Source organism: Mytilus californianus, unplaced genomic scaffold (genome assembly GCF_021869535.1).
Source record: "Mytilus californianus isolate M0D057914Y unplaced genomic scaffold, xbMytCali1.0.p SCAF_5, whole genome shotgun sequence".
NCBI classification, from domain to species: Eukaryota; Metazoa; Mollusca; class Bivalvia; order Mytilida; family Mytilidae; genus Mytilus; species Mytilus californianus.
The window spans coordinates 19495839-19511170 of NW_026262701.1; the positions used below are offsets into that span (position 1 = coordinate 19495839).

General features: G+C 32.6%; 1 long non-coding RNA gene across 1 annotated transcript; it reads left to right on the top strand.

Annotated features, from left to right (window-relative positions):
- Positions 1 to 2535: 2535 nt before the first annotated feature.
- On the top strand, positions 2536 to 14661 carry LOC127702105 (uncharacterized). The gene is made up of 4 exons (XR_007982285.1): positions 2536 to 2586; positions 6120 to 6284; positions 7367 to 7531; positions 14620 to 14661. It is a non-coding gene; the product is annotated as an uncharacterized LOC127702105 (long non-coding RNA).
- The last annotated feature ends 671 nt before the right edge of the window (positions 14662 to 15332 follow it).

Consider the following 15332-nt stretch of genomic DNA (forward strand, 5'->3'; position numbering starts at 1 on the left):
TCAACATACACTAAACACAAGTGAGAAGTTTAGCTAGTTATAAAACCAGGTTTAATCCACCATTTTCTGCATACGGAAATGCCTGTACCAAGTCAGGAATATGACAGTTGCTTTTCTTTCGTTCGATGTGTTCGAGTTTTTGATTTTGCCGATTGATAAAGGACTTTCCGTTTTGAATTTTCTTTGGAGTTTTTTTGTGCTTACGCATTTTATGCTAGAATTTTCTTGAACAAAATTGGGCGTTTAGATCATATCTATTAGAATACTGCTATGAGAATTTAAAAATCAGACATACAGTTAAGTACAGCTTATATCTAAGCAAAGAAACAATGTAGCATCATGACTTTCATTTTTTTATCAAATGTTTTCCACGTCACTATTTCCCTCAACTTCCGTAATTTGGTCTGCATGATGTGAAGAGTAATTCCAGAAGTACATAATTTCTGTTTATAATAACATAATAATATTAAGCTACATTAATAATGTTCACATTCTTACAAAACTACGAAGTGGTACTTTGAAACTAAATGTTGAAGTTGGTCGCTTCTCTGATATACCAAGAGAAATGCGTTGATGTATATGTTGTAAAATGCAATGTGTTGAGAATGAATTCTATTTTGTATTGGTATGTCCAGCATATCGGGCAATTAGAGTTTTTTTTCTGCCTCGCTATTATTGTTCATGGCCTTATATTTTTAAACTATCTTGTTTGTTGAAAGCTTATTCTAGATCGCTTATAATTAAGCTCTGTAACTATTTAAAGAATGCATGGAAAGCTAGATCTGATATTATTGGTTAGTTATGTTATTATTGTATTGTTCTCTGTTATCAGCCTTTTGTCACATTGTGTATGTATTATGTATTGCCATAGCATGTTCTGTAAGTTTTTGCAAATAAAATATTCATCCATTCATTCAACACCTATTATTACATATCTAACGTAATATCCTTATTTAGCAATGATGTAACGCGTGTTGAGTGAGGCTAGTAAACAGAGTTTGAATATACACACGTCTTTCTATTTACACAAAGCAAAGTACTTACATACTTAACCCAAACACCTATTGTATTTTGTTTGTTTGTATAGGTTGAATATATATTTTTCAAATGTTGGCAAAAGTTGAAGACACCATTCTAGCATACCAATTGTTATGTCAGTTGTGTTTTCCAATCTGCAAATATTTTACCAGGCCACTAAGAATTTCACTATAGTTTAACACAAAAAATGCAATACAATATAAGTTTTCAAATGGAATTTGTAACATTCCTTTCCTACTATTTCACTTTAAAAAAAAATGTTAATCTACTTTGATTATTAAAGACAAATCTAGAAAAATTAAAAACATAATTTATTATATTTTAGTAAGGAGGATGATAGAAAAAAGGTATGATGTATTAGTTCGCGACAAACATAACCTACCCTCACTATTATTCATTTACGTTATATGTGCTTTCAGCATTACACTTAGCTTTGTCATGGGTTTTAGAATTTGCGAAAATTGTCCTTTATGTCATATGATTGCCAAGGAACCATTTACCAGAGTCCAAATGACGTAGATAAATCAGTTGTAGGTCACCGTACGGAATTCGACCATGAGCAAAACCCATACTTTATAGTAAGCTTTAAATGCCCTGACATGACGAAAAGTAAACCACCTAAACGAGAAAACCAACGGACTGATTTATGTAAAAAACCATACACGAAACACAATTATGGCAAACATCAACCAATAACAACTACTGAACAAGCACCTACCGAATGTGGCGGAGTCAGTCAAACATCTTTGCGAGTTCATACATTCCCAACTTGGGATAGCAGTACAACATTTCGGGAATCTTTGGTCGATGGCAGTTCTCGATTAAAAGATACATATACTTATAATTTTAGAACTTGTCTTTTTTTAACCCGTAAATGTTTGTTGACCTTCAGGTGTATTTGTCGTGGGTTGACAAATACTTCAAAATTCCTCTTATTTTCATATAATAAATAATAAAAGTGTAAAAATCAGTTAGCCTCACCAAATCGACACAATGGACAAACATTTAACAAAATGAGACAAAAGACGCAAAATACCGACTTGAGAGTACTCGCAGTTAATGAAAGGTACTCCAAAGCCAATTATATTTAAATAATAAATCAGGCTTCCTAGATAAATATCAGTATACAAAATGTGTTGACAGGAATAAAATTGAGAATGGAAATGGGGAATATGTCCAAGACAACAACCCGACCAAAGAGCAGACAACAGCCGGAGGCCACCAAATGTGGTCCTCAGCTGGCCCCTAAATAAAATTTGTGTGCTAGTAAGTAAGTTTCGTATTGATTGAAAAGGAGAGACTGATACATTTTAGCAATATACATGAGTTAACTAACAATACTCTACTAAAACGAAACACCATTAAAAAAATATTTAAACTTTAGATGAAAGGAAATGAAATTAAAATTTTGTTTTGTAGTGTGCTACAATTTACTAGAAGTTTGTTCAAATGATTGTGGCAATGGAACTCAACAGTTTCATGCAAGGTGTGATCAAGATGATATTAAGTCCTTTACATTACCATGCACAGGCTATACAGGATGTACAGGTACATACATACGATGTGAGCTGCGTTGGATAGACATCGACCTTATGCAAATGAATTCAAATACATCTGTAAAGCTATTTCGGGTTGAAAAAATTTCCAAGGAAAGTCTGTAACTGTTTGGAAATTGAGTTGTCATAAGATCCCTACAAAGCAGTTCAAAATTCATCTTTTATTTCGTATTTGAATGTTATATAATCTATCATAGTCTTACACATGTACATGTCAACGTGCACTTGCATAAGCCGATTTCTATCCGACGCAACTCATGTCATTGTTGGGTTGTCTGTAAATATATTTGCCCTGAGGACGATCTAAACAATTTCAATGCAAGATTCCGAAAAGGAATATCTGACAACTTTACAACATTTCATCAGCGGTAGCTAACGGTGTGTCATTTATTTGTTTTGAAGTGTAAACATGTCTCTCAAAAACAAGGTTATGGTGAGATGTTCAGATCAGATCATACAAAGATCTATATATATAAATTGTATATTTCAGCTTTTGAATTCAAACGATACTGAAATCCAAATACAAAATGACTATGTAATCATGTTTTCTATGACCTCAAAATTACAAAACATATCTTTGTACATGTTAATATAACTACAGAATAAATAATGAAGAACACTGCCTGATTCACTAATTGCGAAGTGCGAAAAAAGAGGCGAAGGATACCGAAGGGACATTCAAACTCATAAGTCGAAAATAGGCTGACAACGCCATGGCTGAAATAGAAAAAGACAAACAGAAAAACAACAGTACACAAAACATAACATGGAAAACCAAAGACTAGGCAGCCCGAACCCCACCAAATACTGGGGGTGATCTCAGGTGCTGAGGAAGGGTTAGCAGATCCTGTTCAACATGTGGCACCCGTCATGTTGCTCATGTTAGTACAAACCTGGTGATGAGTCTAACTCGGTAGATCATATTGGGGGAAAAGGGGATGGGATTGTAGTTAAGACATTTGGAACATATTCGTTGTCATCTGTGAAACGGATACTCCATAACGGTCAACAAACTCGTGATGGCGACCGTAAAATTTACGAAGGGGTGATTTCAACTTCACCACTTGAATCTCTTGGTTTAATAGCTTCCTTGTGAGCAGCAACCCTCTATCAAGGAAATCATGAAAAAAGTATATGGCCAAACAGAAGTATTTAATTGTCCTGTGATATATGGTCATTTGATAATTTGATTTTGTTGTCTAATATGTGAGCACTAAAATTAATATTCTAAGTTTGTATGTCTAGGAAAAATTGACTTATTGATTGATTGAGTTAAGCCATTTCATTGATGTGTTGAAGTGGTTTATAAGTGTGTCTCGTTTCTCGTTTTTTATATAGATTAGACCGTTGGTTTTCCTGTTTGAATGGTTTTACACCAGTCATTTTTAGGGCCCTTTAGGTATAGAACCACTAATTCAGGCCCGGTCGGAAAGAACATACAAGAAAGTAGTACATATTGTAAACAAAATAGTTCCTACGCATAGCTGTATCTTTGTCAATAGTTGGAATATTTGGGTAGTTTTAGTATCAAATGAAAGCTTGGGGACTTGAAATCACTGTAGAACCCTTATTGAAAGTTTTATTTGAATAATAAAGAAGTATATGAAATTTTAATAGGAGGGCTCACTTGGCCTGTTGTTTTGATCAGAAGTTCCTGTTTTTGTACTATCAAACTTCCGGGAACCAGTACGCTCTAATATGCAATTAAAGGTATGTTGATTTTTTCAGCACAAGTCAGAATAAGGTACAGTTTTGACATGAAAAAACTGCCACTTTATTTGAACATAAGACAAAGTAGCCATTAATGCTTGAATTTGCAGAATTTAACATAGAAAGCAATGGGGCTATGAATTAGTGGTTTTATACCTATTACTGACAGGCATGTGAAATTCTATTTTTAGAAATCATACCCTTTACAGTGAAAATTGGTCACATTTGTTGTCAGAAATCATGTTACATCATTTTTTTTATGTAACAATTATGTTAGTGTCAAGTTACAACCCTCAAATTGCTAAAATAAGGTATTTTAGCCTTTTTTGGTCATTTAGCATGCACACAGTTAAGATTTTACCCGAAATTTTAATTTTTGGATTATCTAACACTGAAACCAATGACTTGTATATCATGACTAGTTTACAGTATAAATATTGTTTTTGGTCAAATTATCTAGTGAGTGTTCATGTTTTATTGTGTTTCTTAGTGAATTACTTATTTCAAGGAAAATTGGTGTATACTTATGTAGGAAATCCAAAATCTCACTTGAAATGCATTTTATAACCATTTTAGCAAGTTGTCTAGCTTGGAGATACATAAATTGCTCTTGTTGATCCATGTTTATACATAAAAGTATGTTTTTTTACCAAATCACTCTTCTTTTCCAACATGTAGAAAAAAGGGGGGACAAAATTATCAATTATATTTTATGTTTGGACCACTGTATTTATATTGAAGGAAGAATCTCTGATAAAAATAAACATATAGGTAAGAACACTGTTATTTGAGTAGATATTAACAAATCAGAGCTGGGAAAAATTGAAAAAGTGTTATATTTGTCACTATTAGTATCCATAAGTAGTTTTCTTTGTTTAACGCATATGCTACTACCAGTCCAATTTAAGCTTGAATTCAGTGATATAGTGTTTTGACAAAAGCTTGATGTGTTTTTCTATGCTAGAAATAGATCATAGAAGGAAATTAAGTCAAGCAGAAGTCAATATAACAAGTTTGGTGCTGTTATAGGTATAGAACCACTAATTCAGGCCCGGTCGGAAAGAACATACAAGAAAGTAGTACATATTGTAAACAAAATAGGTACTACGCATAGCTGTATCTTTGTCAATAGTTGGAATATTTGGGTAGTTTTAGTATCAAATGAAAGCTTGGGGACTTGGGATCACTGTAGAACTCTTATTGAAAGTTTTATTTTAATAATAAAGAAGTTTATGAAATTTTAATAGGAGGGCTCATTTGGCCTGTTGTTCAGATCAGAAGTTCCTGTTTTTGTACTATCAAACTTCCGGGAATCAGTACGCTCTAATATGCAATTAAAGGTATGTTGATTTTTTCAGCACAAGTCAGAATAAGGTACAGTTTTGACATGAAATAACTGCCACTTTATTTGAACTTAAGACAAAGTAGCCATTAATGCTTGAATTTGCAGAATTTAACATAGAAAGCAATGGGGCTATGAATTAGTGGTTTTATACCTAAATAGTCTGCTGTTCGGTGTGAGAAATGGCTCCGTGTTGAAGGCCGTACTTTGACCTATGATGGTTTACTTTTACAAATTGTGACTTGGATGGAGAGTTATCTCATTGGCACTCATACCACATCATACCACATCTTCTTATATCTAATTATGATTTTCTCAAACACATTCCTAACTGTCCAACTTGTAAAATCCATATAAAGGACATCTCCATTGATATTCGTCTGGTACAAATGAATTGGGAGTTTGTATAAAGTACACAAGGACTTGTTAAAAGAGGCACTGAGATACAGGGTATTTCATTTAATATATTCAAGGTGTTTGGGGCAACTGGACACAATTTGGTGAATGTTCTACTTCTTGTGACGAAGGACAAATGTTATTTACCAGAAAATGTAACCATCCATTACCGGGCCATTTGGCTACTGATTGTGATGGTGAAAACATAGAAAACAGAACATGCAACCTACGTGGATGTCCAGGTATGAAGCTACATTGTATCTTAAATTACCAGTGTCATCATCGTATGAACCATATAAAGATAAGAAGATGTGGTATGGTTGCCAATCAGAGAATCTCCACCAGATACCAAATGACGTAGAAGTAAGCAACAATGGGTCACAATATGACCTTTAACAATGAGCAAAATTCAAACCGCACAGCTAGCTATAAAAGGAGCCGAAATGACAAATGCAAAATAAGTCAAACGAGATAACTAATTGTCTGATTAATGTACAATGCAATAAACGAAAAACAGATATGCTGCTCAGTATTTAGTTTTCTATGTTATGTTTTGTGTACTGTTGTTTGTTTGTCTTTTTCCTTCTAGTCATGGCTACTGGGCACTTTTTAAATTCTCCTCCTATAAAACTAACCACCATGATAAAGCCAAGGTTGCTGAGGTTTGCGTAAAACAACAACATTCAAACGATTAAATTTTTTGCACTGTTATTGATAATAAATTATATTTTATGTCGGCACATAAGTGCTGACTTCTGAGCTAGCTGGTGGTAACCGAGGAGACAAACGTCCTCAAGCGGTGTCATATATGTAATGAAAAAAAATATATATATACTGGGTAATATATTAGTAAATCGTCAGAACATTCCTTCAATGTTATCTTTATTGCAAATATGTACACATTCCACTGTGCCACTTATTTTATCTTAAGGATGTTCGCTTATCTTGTTTTAAACGTTTTGTCAGATATTCGGAATACTCTGGTTTTATTAATGTAGTTCCATTACAATTGTGCCTTTTAACCCTTACTTTCCATTTCATAAGTTTATTGCATATGGTTTAACAGTCATATTTGAAAATTTTATAAATCTTTGTTATATTTTCATAGTTTTTTTAATGAAGAAGGTGCCAATTATTTCCCGTCAAATTTTCAATGTCTTATATCTCAAAAACATGGACACGGACTTATCATTTAAATAGTCCCGTACGCTTTATTCAAATACTATCAAATTATAACAGTCTTTTAAAAAATTTGTCAGATAAAACTAACAGAAATTTTACACCAAAGTATTCAATTTGTTGGATAAATCATCAATACTTGTAGGATCATGGAGCTGTTGGGAGGATGATGGTCACTGTTCAACTTCTTGTGGCAATGGGACGCAGATAAGGCAACGAAGGTGCAATAATCCAGCTCCAAGTAATAATGGAGTCGAATGTGCTGGGGAAAATGTGACTTCTGTTCAGTGCATCATTAAAGAGTGTCCAGGTATATTAAATCCATATAGCTCAATTTAAGAAACAGTTTTATTAAAAGTGAGAGTTAAATGATAAGTTGATGTCAATATTAACTTATTTTTGAACTTTAACTGACTTACAAACCATCGAAAATTTCAAAAGGGAAAGAAAACAAAAGGTTCCTAAGAGCCTGATTTAATCTACTGTCGAAATCCTACGAATCATTATAGTTTTCGAAGTAAAAAGCAGAAACCCGAAATAAGTTTTTAAAAATCGTAGGTCAGTGTCCCCTTATCCAGTCATCAAATGATTGCAGTTTTTTTGCAATTAAGCATTTGTGGACTTCTTTTATTGCTGTTCCAAGTTTCTTCTTTTCTTTAATAGCTTATGAGATGACAGGAAAAGGCTATTTAACTCCTATAAACAAGAGGCGAAAGATATCAAGGAAATATTAAAACGTCGAAATAAAACTGACTACGCCACGGAAAAAGATAAAAGACAACAAAAAGATTCCACAAAACACTTCATAGAAAACTAACCAAAAACAATATTTGGGGTGATCATATGTGCTCCGAGAGAATAAGCAGATCCTGCTCCACTAGTGTGCAGCAGTCATGTTGCTTATTAAAAGTACAAATCGGGTGATGTCACAATCCAGGAAGAGAGGTCGGGATTGTTGTAACCATAATTAGAACAGATCCTTTTGCATCTGTGACACAGATATTCGATAACGGTCAATCAACTCAATTGACAATATGAGGGGTCAATTTGCAATGTCGGTTATTTTGACTTATTTAGAGATCTTATTTTGCTGAACATTTTAGCTTTTTACGATTTCTATCCTAAATTATAGTTTCTTCAAAAAAACTCAAAAACATTAGCAAGAATTGTCTTTCAAGGGCCAAAACTCATAAAAGGGTCACTTGACCGTTTAGGCCAAGTTGACCTATATATAGATCATGTTGCTTAACACTTTTGCTTTTTAGAGTCTCTGGTTATCTCTTGAAATGGTTTGTGCAAAAATCATAAGTAAGGATAGTGTCTTCCAATGGAATAACTCCTATAAGTTGTCAATTGACAATTTCGACCAATATACTTATTTTTCGATCTTATTCTGCTAATTATTTTTTCTCTTTTACAACCTCTCTCTATCTACTATAGTTACTATAGTTACAAAAAAAACACAAAAAGGGTAACAAATCTACTTTCAAGGGCAATAACTCCCACAAGCATGATAATGGACCAATCGACAATTTAGGCCAAGTTGATTTATTTGCTGAACGGTTTTGCTGTTTACAGTGTCTCTCCCCATCTATTATTGTTTCTCCAAGAAATAAAAAAATACTTTTAATTGTATTTCAAAGACAATAACTCCTATAAGGGGTCAATTGACAATTTTGTCCATTTGACTTTTTTGTAGATCTTATTTTGCTTAATATTTTTGCCTTTTACAAATTCTCTTCATTTATTATAATATCTGCCAAAACATAACCAAAGTGAGATGAATAGTCTTTTAATATAAATGGGGATATCTTTTATAAGGGCATTATTGACAATTTTGGCCAGGTTTACCTCTTTGTTAATCCTTTTTTGCTGATCATTTTCGTTATTTTCAATTTCTCTCCAGCTACTATAGTTTCTGCAAAAAACGCAAAAATGGAGAAACAGTTGTCTCTCTAGGGCAATAACTCCTATAGTTGGTTAATCGAAGATTTAGGACGTTCTGACTTATTTGTAGATCATACCATATATAACATTTTGGTATTTATAATTTTTATTTTTGCTAAATATTTTCGTTATTCATAATTTCACTCTATCATCTATAGTTTCGGCAAAAAACGCAAAAAAGAGATAAAATTGTTTTCAATGACACTTACTCCTATAATTATGATAATGAATCAATTAATGATTTCGCCCATGTTGACTTATTTGTAAATCTTATTTTGTTGAATAATTTTACAGTTCACAACTCCTCTTTATCTATTATATTTTTGCAAAACAACATTAAATATAAATGGTAAAAATTGTCTTTCAGTGGTAATAACTCCTATTATGATCAGTTGACAATTTCAACCACGTGAATTATTTGCAGATGTTATTTTGCTGAACATTTTCCCTAATTACAATTTCTCTCTTTCTATAATCACAATAATAGTTTTTCAAAAACAACCGCATTAAGGGGTATAGATCTCCTAAAGGACGAGTATTCCCATAAAAGATCAACTGCTGATATAGCCATGTGGACCTATTTTTAAACCTTTTATTTTGTTCAACATGTCTACTATTTATAATTGTCTCTTAATATTTTATAGTTTCTGCACATAAACATGTACAATTCCCGTTAGAGATAAAAAAAAAAAAAAAAAAAAAAATTTTAAAATGGCAAGAAATGTATTTTAAGGGTAATAACTCCTAAATGAAGTCAATTGACTATTTAGGAGATGTTGAATTATATCTAGATTGTATTGCTGAACATTTGCGTTATTCACAATTGGAATCTATCTATTATAGTTTCTGCAAAAAAAAGCTAAATAGGGGTAACATTCTTTTTCAATTGATGATTTCAGCCATGTTGACCTATTTGTAAATCGTATTTTACTGAACATTTTTGTTTATTATAATTTCGATTTACAATGACAATTTTTGTATAGATCTTATTGTTCTGGTCACTATTAACTAATCAACGTTTTTTGCTATCTATGAAAATCTATCGATAAGTTTCAGATTTTATAAACATTCCATATTACATAGACCTTGACCTGCAAGTCATTTCACCCCTGTCAGAGTTGTATTAGCTGCTTTAGATTTTGCGATAAATGCCAAAAACTGCATGTTGCCCCTTTGTTCGATATTAAGAAACAACAGTAGTGTTTGTAATTAATTACATCCATGAATACACTTTTAAACTAGATTTCCTATGGGACATTCCGGGAAAATTTAGTAACAGTTAGTCCAATAGTTTCATAGGGGAAGCTGTTTTTTTAAATTTACAGCAACAGAAAGACGACGGCCACTTAGTAATGACAAAAGCCTAAATGGCCTTTTTAAAAGGCTTTTGCGTGTAACTTAATAATCCCTTGGAAGAAGCGCGTCTAAATTGGACTGAAATAATATAATTGATAAATAGTATACTTTGTTTTCAATGTGTCTTATCAAGACATAACAAAGCATTAAAAATTATGTGATTTGGAATGGTTGCCAATGAGACTATGTTAATTAGTTTGAACCAGCAATTCCTTAGAATGATTTAAATAATGAAAACAATGCAATGACAAGCAGAATCTTTATTGTAGTTGTTGCCCTTCAACGACGATTTTTATCCAGTTGTTTTTTTTTAAGTGTAACAAAATATAAAAATATCAACTGTGAACAATAAATTTGATCAGAAAAGTAGGATCTCCCATCCATCAACAACGCTTCCATTTCGAATTATTCACCGCATCTACAAAACCGAGCTTCTTGATATTTTGTACCAACCTAAAAATTGGTAAGTTATCAAGTATGAGACAATTTCAGATTTCAGACCTATCTACTTTCCGTTTTGAACATCCTTGTATGGTCTCCGCATTAATGAACATATATAAAATTCATAGCATTTTAGCAGCAATTCTATATTAGAACTTCTTGGTATTTGGTTGCAAAAATGATATGGGAAGCTTTATCGTGTGACACATTTTGAGATCTATATCTATTCTACTTCACAGTTATAAAACGAAAGACATGGGGCAAACGTTTTTGAGACAGCCATATAACACAAGTTTTCCAAAAGAGACATCTACATGTAAATTATATATGACAATCGATTATAAATCTAAAATTCTAATTCAAGCAGGTTAAAATCTGAATTTCTGATTCAAGCAGGTTAAAAATCTGAATTTCTTATTCAAGTAAGTTAACAATCTGAATTTCTTATATAAAGCGGGATGGTGTTGCGCCCGCAAACATGTTTAACCCCGCCATATTCTGTAAATGCCTGTCCCAAGTAATGAACCTTTAACTAAGTGGTTGTCATTTGTTGCTTTATATCATATTTGTTTTTGTTTATTGATTTGTACATAAATCAGGCCGTACGTTATCTCGTTTAAATTGTTTAAAATTTTGGGATCTTTTCAGCTTACTATACGACATGGGTTTTGTTCATGATTGAAGGCTATAGGGGACTTAAACTTGTAAACTTCTATGTCATTTGGGCTCCGGTGGAGGTTTGTCTCATAGGCTATCATACCACATCATATTATTTTTGAATTTTCCATCGTTTGGCTGTCAGGGATGATTTGTCAAATGGGACTTCAGAAGATAAAGTTTAATGAACTGTTTTCTGAGAGCACTGGGCAGAAACCATTTTTTGAGTTCTATCAGTGGTACATTGTTGCATTTGGTGTATTATCTATCATCGATTTATATTTTTTTTTAAATTCTGTCATATAGTGTATGCTATGTCCAGACTGAAATGATTAATTTTGTGTTAATCATGATGTTACATAGAATCTTCAGTATTTGTTTTCTTTGGGTTTCAGCTATGTCTCATTTGCGTCTGACGTTTTCTGTTCAACTGAGATGGCTTTCGAAGTAGATTAAGTTGTCATACAAGTGCCATGTTAGGTAAAATAAAACATCCTTCAACGAGTCGTCGGCTCGTTGAAAGTAATATTATCAACCAATCACGTCAGGAATACATCAATGCGCCATCATTTCTTCCATGGGTTGTTTTGTCGAGTATATATTACTTAATTTGTAGTTTATCTGGAAAGTGTATACTTGTATGGCATTATGTTTTATCATACTTCATGTCAAAATGCGAGATTTTGTTTGGTTATTACGAGGGAGACAATATACTCTATCCCATGGCAAATATTCTATTACCCTTGACGGAGACGCTTGATCAATAGTCAATGATCTGGTACCCGGTCAAGTAAGAGCAACTTAAAGAAGTAAAATCAAGCTTACAATCGGTACAATTTAGGGAGAAAATTGCATGTTTTATGTTTTCTATACACGACAGTATTATCGGAAAACAGTAAACTTTCCCCCAAAATTGCACTGATTATATGTTTGATTTTACTTTTTTTTAATGCTCTTACTAGACCGAGTACTAGAATGTCTAACCACATAGTGCGCTTTCTTAAATACGGATGGTTGTTATGTATAAGACGTTATAGTTTATGAAATTTATTAGACAGTAATAACAGATAAATTTAATAACACATAGCTCAGAGGGTGATAGAGCAGATCGTTACCCCTTGAAAAGACATTGTCAACCTTGTCTTTGCCGCGGTTGACAATGTTTTCTCGGGGTAACAATCTGCTCTAACACCCTCCAAGCTATATGTCATTTATATATCATGTCGTATCAACTACCAAAACTTTTTTTTTTGTGTCTTTGTCGGATTTATACGTATGTTTGTTTAAATTGTTTTGTTAGTTGTGTTGTATATCTGTGACGTATTTTTACATAGTTTTGGCTGCTGGATTCCAATTATTGTTGCATTAACCAATTATGTCTTTTTGGGTTGCTCATCCAATTTTGTCAATATAACGGAATTATTAACGACTGTTAAACAAGTTGAAGGTTTAGCTAGCTATAAAATAAGGCTTAAACCATTATTTTCTTCGGAAATGCCAGTACTAAGTCAGGAATATGACAGTTGTTTTCCATTTGTTTTGTTGGTTGATACAGTGTTACGTTTGATTTTGTCAGTTTTAATACACTTCCCCTTTTTGAATTTACCTTGGAGTTTGATATTTTTGGTAATACTTTTATACATAACTATTGTTTTGTCAAGTATATAACATTAAGCCTATCGTAGGGTATCAAATTTCTTGTTTGCATGCTTCACGACACCAATTCTATATTAGAACTTCTTGGTATTTGGTTGCAAAAATGATATGGGAAGCTTTATCGTGTGACACATTTTGAGATCTATATCTATTCTACTTCACAGTTATAAAACGAAAGACATGGGGCAAACGTTTTCGAGACAGCCATATAACACAAGTTTTCCAAAAGAGACATCTACATGTAAATTATATATGACAATCGATTATAAATCTAAAATTCTAATTCAAGCAGGTTAAAATCTGAATTTCTGATTCAAGCAGGTTAAAAATCTGAATTTCTTATTCAAGTAAGTTAACAATCTGAATTTCTTATATAAAGCGGGATAGTGTTGCGCCCGCAAACATGTTTAACCCCGCCATATTCTGTAAATGCCTGTCCCAAGTAATGAACCTTTAACTAAGTGGTTGTCATTTGTTGCTTTATATCATATTTGTTTTTGTTTATTGATTTGTACATAAATCAGGCCGTACGTTATCTCGTTTAAATTGTTTAAAATTTGGGGATCTTTTCAGCTTACTATACGACATGGGTTTTGTTCATGATTGAAGGCTATAGGGGACTTAAACTTGTGAACTTCTATGTCATTTGGGCTCTGGTGGAGGTTTGTCTCATAGGCTATCATACCACATCATATTATTTTTGAATTTTCCATCGTTTGGCTGTCAGGGATGATTTGTCAAATGGGACTTCAGAAGATAAAGTTTAATGAACTGTTTTCTGAGAGCACTGGGCAGAACCATTTTTTGAGTTCTATCAGTGGTACATTGTTGCATTTGATGTATTATCTATCATCGATTTATATTTTTTTTTAAATTCTGTCATATAGTGTATGCTATGTCCAAACTGTAATGATTAATTTTGTGTTAATCATGATATTACATAGAATCTTCAGTATTTGTTTTCTTTGGGTTTCAGCTATGTCTCATTTGCCCCCAAAATTGCACTGATTATATGTTTGATTTTACTTTTTTTTATTGCTCTTACTAGACCGAGTACTAGAATGTCTAACCACATAGTGCGCTTTCTTAAATACTTTTATACATAACTATTGTTTTGTCAAGTATATAACATTAAGCCTATCGTAGGGTATCAAAGTTCTTGTTTGGATGCTTCACGACACCAATAAAAATTGCTCTCTGGCGAATTTATGTTTATGATATATAGCAGATGTTTGAATGAATGCTAGAAGATTATTATATTGTATATTAATGAATCTTAGATATTTACTATAATTTTAACCAGCCTGAAATCGAATCTACAAGATACATTTTTTTATTCAGTTTATAAATGGGGACATTTGAAAGAGCTAAACTTAACAAAGAATGATCTTAAAGAAATGATGAAGGAAGAGTTGAATGAAATGAAGACCAACTTAACAATCGACTCAGAAAACATGTCTGCTACTATCAGAAAACGCATATCAGCACTTGACGATAGACCGTCTGCTGCATTTGTAGGTTATGTAGGTGTCGCTCTGATATTGATTCCATTGGTAATGATTATTAGTTTTGACGCTTCAATGTTTTATGCCGTAGTAGCAAATATTTACAGAAAAGTTTGTGAAAGGAAATTTGTGTAAATTGCAAATCCTCAATTGGAAAATAATGAGAAAAATGTCGTCTTTTAACCAATTTCTACCACAACAAGAATCCTGAATCGCAATGATAGGAACTCATAAAGGAGAGACATCCCTTGAACGATTTTTTTGTGCAGAAATTTATTACAACCAGAAAACAAAGCTGTAAACATTTTTCATAGATACTGAATATGAAAATTAGGACATTTTTTCCTCATGCAATTTGTAATATCTTTATTCAAATTATTTGTTCAAAACCTAACTCATGTAATTTGAAATGTGTACATAAATTGACTGTGATTTTCGTTGTCCTATAAAACTATTAAACATTGTAATATATTTTTCAAGGATGCTAGTTTCCTCGTTTATATCGTGGCCTCAAGTATAGTTTACTCAATCAATACATCATTGGCAGAT